The following is a 7556-nucleotide window of genomic DNA, read 5'->3' as shown; positions in this document are numbered from 1 at the left end:
AATTACTCTCTTCGTTAAAGAATGAGGGAGTCCAATATTATTAATTTTGCTTTCATGAGGGCTCTTTGAAAACACAAAGAATAAGGAGAAGGGGATAGATTTACCCCTTTAGTCTACAAAATAGTTTACCTTTACTCTTAGTTATATTTTAGTTGTCAAATATACCCTATTTCTAAGTTCTAACCGAAGTCCATGTGTCCAGAAATAAACATTCCCCCTTAAAATTGACCAATTTGACAAGCTCCATTACTTTTTTTTTTGTTTGCGGATGAATTTTCAGAAACCACTTTTATTTAATGGCTATTAATTTTCTATAGGTATCATATACATAATTACTTCATATAGTTATTATTTGGTTGTTACACGTGTATTAGTTGTATTCACGCTACTGTGTTCAGTTCGCCTAAAAATAGGGGAGTCCAGTTGTGTACCTGTATTCGCTGTATTCGCGCTACTATATTTATGAATACAGAAGCGGAATTCGTCTAAAAAATAAGGGATTCTAGTTGTTTAATAACAGAAAGAGAATCAACTAGCATGTATCACTCCTAATTTAACTCAACAAAATTAATTCTACATAAATTTCATTGCTACGCGACTTTATTCGCTATATTTATGAATACAGTAATTGTCGTGCCCCCTTTTTTCCCTTTTCGGGGAGAGTCCGGATTTCGACATTCATGGGGTAATAACTCGTTTTCTTTTGGGAATTGGGTATTGGAAGAGTCGCCACCTAACGGATTATGGTGCGTTAGGGCACCTAGAGCGATTAACTCTTGGATTGGTTTGCATTACCAGAGATTAGGGTAAGGGCTCGAAATGACCCGAGGGGAAGGTGTTAGACACTCCTCTTGGTCCACAACTGTGGGTCTCGGCCGAACTTACATTTACGAATTGGTCCATTAACAAATAAATAGTTGAATCAAATAATTTGCAAGTAAAGCTTGTTGTATAACTCAAATAGTAAGACAAAGGTTTTGAACAAGTTGTATTATAAAACAAAGTTTAAACAAAAGGAATTTTTAAAAAGGGGGAGTCCTAGATTGGTTAGCCTATAGGATCACCCCACACAATGTCCGGTAAACACTCCTCAATGAGGGGCTACACGTGACATTAGCGCGTATCATCTTATCTCATATCTACCCTTCCCACCCCCTTAGTGGTCATAAAAGCGAGTGTTGATCAGTGATATCTATTGTGTGTTGTTACTTGTCCTTCTTAATGGTCCTGGAGGAATTTTAGGCCATCTACTATAGGTAGTTCTAGACAGACCCCTAAGGTTTTAAAGGTGAAAATACTAAGGCGACATGAAAGAACAATTAGGACCTTAGCACATAAGATAAAAGGGAGCAATTAGAGGCTCAAGTTTACCTCCTCAAACAATACACATAAGCAGCACGACTCAAGCACAAATAAGGGCCTTTTGTTAAACAGTATCCTAAGGCATGATGTCTAAGTGAATATCAAGACACAGAAGATAGGCAGTTTATTTTATAAACTCAGAAGTAATGACACTATCAATTGCCTACTAATTTTTAAAGCCTGCTAAAATCAGAAAGCCATTAAGTAACAGAAACCGTTCAGAGTTGCAGGATTTGAAAATGCCCTATAGGCTTGCCTACACGCGGAATAATGATAACTACATTTTATAAAACAGGGGCAGATTTTAAGACTGACTCTTAAGTCCCTATAGGCATGCTTTCTAATAGAGAATTAAAGTAGTATTAGAGAAAATTCATTTCAGGAAAACAAACCATTAATTAGACTGGTTTCAAAGCAAAATACTCAAGTAGTGGATTGACTTATTTTAAACTAAACTGATTTTAGATCTAGGCAGAGTTTCTGGTGTTGTTCCCTATAGGCATGATATCTAATTGTTTAAAAACTGATGTTAGAAACTAGTAGTCATGATAACAAATGAAAATACATGTAAATATCCATTGTAACAGAAGTTGGACTAGATCATATTCTATAGGTATGGTATCTACTTGTGAAGTTAATTTAGGACCTATTACATGATTTCTATTATTGGAACCACTTGAGACCTATAGGCATGATTTCTAATATAGCAAAATATAAAGTCATATAGGCATGACTTCTACTTGGTAAGGAAAACATAGCAAAATATAAAGTCCTATAGGCATGGTTTCTACTTGGTAAGACAATCATAGCAAAATATAAAGTCCTATAGGCATGGTTTCTACCCGTATTACCCCACAAACATGTAACTACCCACCCTTTTTCACTAGTCACCCCAATATTCGTTTACAAATTATTATAGACCATATGAATGAATTACATAAGTAGATAAGAAAAATAAGAAGTTATTCTATATGGAGCCTACAAATAGGCCCATATTTCCAAAGCCTCCAACAACCTCAAATGCCCAAATTCCATAGACAGTGTCATTGTCCAGGTGCGTCAGAGTTTCCTAAGGATCTCAAGGATCCCGGGCAGTGCTCATACCTAGACTTTGTAACCAAATTGATCAAGTGCAGTGTGGAAGGGCCAGCCTTAGTGTGCCAGAGTTCAGAGGGTTCTCAAGAGGATCCCAAGGCAGTACACACACTGGAGAGGCAGAACCTAATGACTTAGGAGTAGAGTGAGAGTGCTTGACACAGTTTGGAAGGTTTAGTGGGAAAACACTATTAAAAAGAAGTTTGCTTGAAATAGTTTAGTAAAACAACATAGGAGTTATTCAATGAGATAGTTTTGAAAAGAGTAGGGCAATCAACAAACAACAAACCAACCTCAAGACCAAAACAGGTTCAACATCACACACAGAACAAAGAACCAAGACAGGTTTAGTACCACAAGCCTTCACACAGGGGTTAATGGGAATTGGGGATAGGTGAAGCACATAATGGTAAACACATAGCAGACAGAAGTCTTTGGAATTAGTATAGATATGCTCAGAAACACTGATCATACATAGCCACAGAATCAGCAATGCTTAAGGGGTTTAGTATAGGATCAACATGATTCAAAATCAATCCTAGAATCATACAAGTTTAGGAGTGCAGACTACTTTACAAGGATATTCCTACCATAAACCAGATAGAGCAAGATCACATGGAGACAGACTACATAGAGGGGGTAACATGTTCATATTGATCCTAAGGAAGAGGAGTATATAACATGCTGACAATGTAAACATATCAACTACATGTTTCACAGCAAAACCATAAGTAAAAGCAGACTAGAAATGGGATGAATTGAAGTAATAAAAGGACCATATTATTTTTGGAACTTGTATTGAAGTCAGAACATACCAATAAAGAAGGTAGTAAACACAAAGTGAGGAGCAAGAGAGTAGAGTAATCAGCCTTGGCTTGCAGCCGACTGACTTAGAACAATAGCAAGTAACCAGAGAAAAGAGAGCAGAAGAGAGTTTTTTGTGTGAGAGAGAGTTTTGAACCAATGTGTTCGTGTGTTTGTGTTAATGAGAGAGTGTGTATATATAGTAGTTCGAAATTAGGGAAAATAAGGCAAGAATTACAGTAGTATAGTAATTATGGAACCAAGTACTAATCAGTATCAAATAAATGCAAGGACTCTTTTAATTAAGCGGTAATCAACCAACAGCAATGGGCAGGAAATGTTTAAGGAAAGAAATCAAGTAGGGTATCAGGTACAAAATAGACAATTAGGGGTAAGTACATAAGAGTTTAATTAAAAAAACAGCTAGTGCAGAATTAGTAAAATACTCGGTTAACCAAATAAGGTAAGAAAATAAAATAAAGTTGCAGAATATGGAAATAATCGAAAATCAACATATAGTAAATTAGTGAATCAAGGAATCGAAATTACTGATTTAAGGAGAGTATCATGGGTTCCCATAAATAAGCAAATAAACCAATTTTAAAAATGAAAGTTTTCAAATCAAGCCAAGAAACAGGGAGTTTAGAGTCAATCAAAGAGAGAGTCATGATTCAGTATTCAGCATATAAATAGAGTAAGATAAGAATAAACAGACATAGCAAACATGCAAGTTAAACAACACTGAAAGAAAGAAGCGAGCCTTGAATAGTCAAGACGAACACAAGCACATAGAGGTGATATAAGTTAGGCTAAAAACTCAGTAAGAACATATTCGAGGCAAGATAGTCACAGAAACTCAAACAAGAAACGAGCAATCATGCTAATACACAGAACCAAACGAAGAAATCTAGAAAATTAGGGCTTTCAACATAGGCGAGTTGAAAAGGTAGTAAATCATAGAATCAGTCGAAATATGCAAGAAATAGAAGTTTAAACATAAAGAATCAGTTTAAACAAAGTCTTAAAGAAGTTCCGAAACCCTAATTTTTTAGAAGAAGGTGAAAACACTAGAAATCACATGATTCTCGTAGAGAGTTCCAAGGACAGTGTAAAACATCAAAGAAACAAACTCAAATCATTTTAAATTTGTACAGATCTAGGAGATGTAGGCAGAAATTAGGGTTTCAAAAGAAACCGAAATAGAGATGAAAGAACCTGTCTAGAATCCCAAGGATCATAACAAATACGGCGTGATTTTGCTTGAAATCACACTGGAGTAGCCGAGAACAGAAAAGTAACGAACCCTAGATGCAAGTCGGCATGACCCTAGGCCCTTGAAGACCTTAGATAAGGCAAGCATGACATTAGAGAAGCCATTGGAGGCTTAGGAGTCAATGAGAGATCACCGGAGAAGACCGAAGAAGAGAGGTCGGTGGTTTGAAGGGCTAGGGTTTGGTTGAGTTACTAAGAGAGGAGAGGAGAGAAGAGAATACTGTGGCGACGGTCTATGAAAAATGGTTAGGGTTAGGGGTCGTTTAGAGTTAAAAAAAAAAAGAAGGAACGAACGAGGGCCGTTGATCTAAAAAGATCAACGATCAGGATTTGACGAGTCTTGGATCGGGTAATTTCATTTAGGGCCTAGGTCGGGTAATTTGATTAGGATTTGGGCTGGGTATTGGGTTCAATTAAGGCTAAAATTGAAATGCAATCTGGCTATATTATAAATAGCCAATTTAATCCCATATAATTTATAATAAATAATAGATGATTTCTAAAAAATAATTTCATGTACTAAAATTAAAATAGATATTTAACATTTTAAAAATATATAATATCATTTTATGCCTATAAAATGTAATTGTACATTAATAAGACTAATATTGTAATTATATGCAAATTGGCTTAAAATATAAATGCAATTATAAAAAATGCACAATAAATATTTAAGCAATATTTTGGCATAAATATAGAATTTAAATAACTAAATCACTACAACAATCATTTGAGGGATAATTATTGGAGAATTTATGAGTAAAAGGGAAGGAAATAAATTAATTTTAAAATCTTTAAAATTATAGGAAAATTGTAAAAACCTTGTGCATGCTTATATATGCATATATATATGCTATTTTGAAAGTATTTATGCATATTAAAAATATATAGGGAAAAATTGGGTATCAACAGTAATAGGGGAGTTCAGTTGTGCGACTGTATTCGCTATATTCACGCTACTGTATTCATGAATATAGTAGCGAAATTCGCCTAAAAGATAGGTGAGTCTAGCTTTTTAATAACAGAAAGAGGATCAATTAGCGTGTATCACTTCTAATTTAACTCAACAAAGTCAATTCTATATAATTTCGCTGCTACTACGCTGTATTCCATATTCGCGTGGTTGTATTTATAAATACAATAAGTAATCAAGAAATAAGGTGTATATCGTTTTATTCAATTTGACTATATACATTGTATTTAATGCACATATATTCATATTCACTATTATACATTGTAATACAATGAGTAATCAAGAAATAAAGTGTATACCGTTTTATTCAATTTGACTGTATACATTGTATTTAATGCACATATATTCATATTCACTATTATACATTGTATTCAATTAACCGTATTCAATTTGACTGTATTCAACCAACAAAAAATCACAAAACATAGTGATATTCGGATGTATTCAAAAAATACAGATGTAACACTTCGTAAATTCAAGCGGGGTGTGGACATATTAAATGAGTATTAATGTGAAATATTAGACATATGAAATCATATCAGGATGAGTATGGGTGAAAATAGTTGTTTTGGAATCAAGATGGAGAGCGAGGTGCATAAGATTCGATAAAATCGACTAATTTTATGGAAGGTCTATCTTCTAATAGGAAATTCATGAAAATATGTTAGGAATTTAGGAAAACATAAAACATGAAAGTTATAGCCCTTTAAAATATCTTTTCGACAATATATTTTGGAGCCCAAATGAATTTCTGAGCAAAAGGTTATGTGTATTTTACTAGACAATGCACAATATGCGTGCCTAGGTGCACGCCCAGATGGTCTCGTGCACGGCCGCACACTTGTGGTAGTGCTACTGCCCTTCTGCCCTACATCTCCCCCACACCCCAAAATACAAAAACTTTATTTGATGTATTCGCACTACTATATTTATGAATACAGTAGAGAAATTCGTCTAAAAATAGGGGAGTCCAACTGTTTAATAATGGAAAGAGAATCAACTAGCATGTATCACTCCTAATTTAACTCAACAAAATTAATTCTACATAAATTTCGCTGCTACACGACTGTATTGTCGTATTTATGCTACTGTATTTATGAATACAGTAATAGGGGAGTTCAGTTGTGCGACTGTATTCGCTGTATTCGCGCTACTATATTCATGAATACGCTAGCAAAAATCACCTAAAAATAGGTGAATCCAGCTGTTTAATAACAGAAAGAAGATCAATTAGTGTGTATCACTCCTAATTTAACTCAACAAAATCAATTCTATATAAATTTCGCTGCTACTGTGCTGTATTTCATGTATTCGTGCGATTGTATTTATAAATACAATGAGTAATCAAGAAATAAGGTGTATATCATTCTATTCAATTCGACTGTATACATTGTATTTACTGAACATATATTCATTATTCACTATCATACATTATATTCAATTCGACTGTATTCAAACAACAAAAAATCACAAAACACAGTGATATTCGGTTGTATTAAAAAAATACAGATGTAACACTCCGTAAATTCAGGCTGGGTGTGGACATATTAAATGAGTATTAATAAGACATCTTAGACATATGAAATCCTATCGGGAAGAGTATGGGTGGAAATAGTTATTTTGGAATCAAGACGGAGAGTGAGGTGCAAAAGATTCGATAAAATCGTCTAAGTTTATGGAAGGTATGTCTTCTAATAGGAATTCATGAAAATCTGTTGAGAATTTAGGAAAACATAAAACATGAATGTTGTATCCCTTTGAAATATCTTTCCAACGATATATTTTGGAGCACGAAAGGATTTCTAAGCAAAAGGTTAGGTGTGTTTTACTGGACAATGCGCAGTATGCACGCCCAGGTGCGCGCCCAGATGGTCTCGTGCGCGGATGTGCACTTGTGGCAGTGCTACTGCCTTGCTTCCCTACTCCGTCCCCAAAACATAAAAACTTTCTCTAGAAAGGGAAGCTCTCAAGAACCTAACTCCTTATAGGTCGCTCCACCATCCAAGGTAATTCCTAATGGTGATTCTAAGTTAATTCCAATTCTCCAACA

Source organism: Nicotiana sylvestris, chromosome 6 (assembly GCF_000393655.2).
Source record: "Nicotiana sylvestris chromosome 6, ASM39365v2, whole genome shotgun sequence".
NCBI lineage: Eukaryota > Viridiplantae > Streptophyta > Magnoliopsida > Solanales > Solanaceae > Nicotiana > Nicotiana sylvestris.
The sequence above is the reverse complement of the archived record's forward strand: the minus strand, read 5'-3'. Positions refer to the sequence as shown.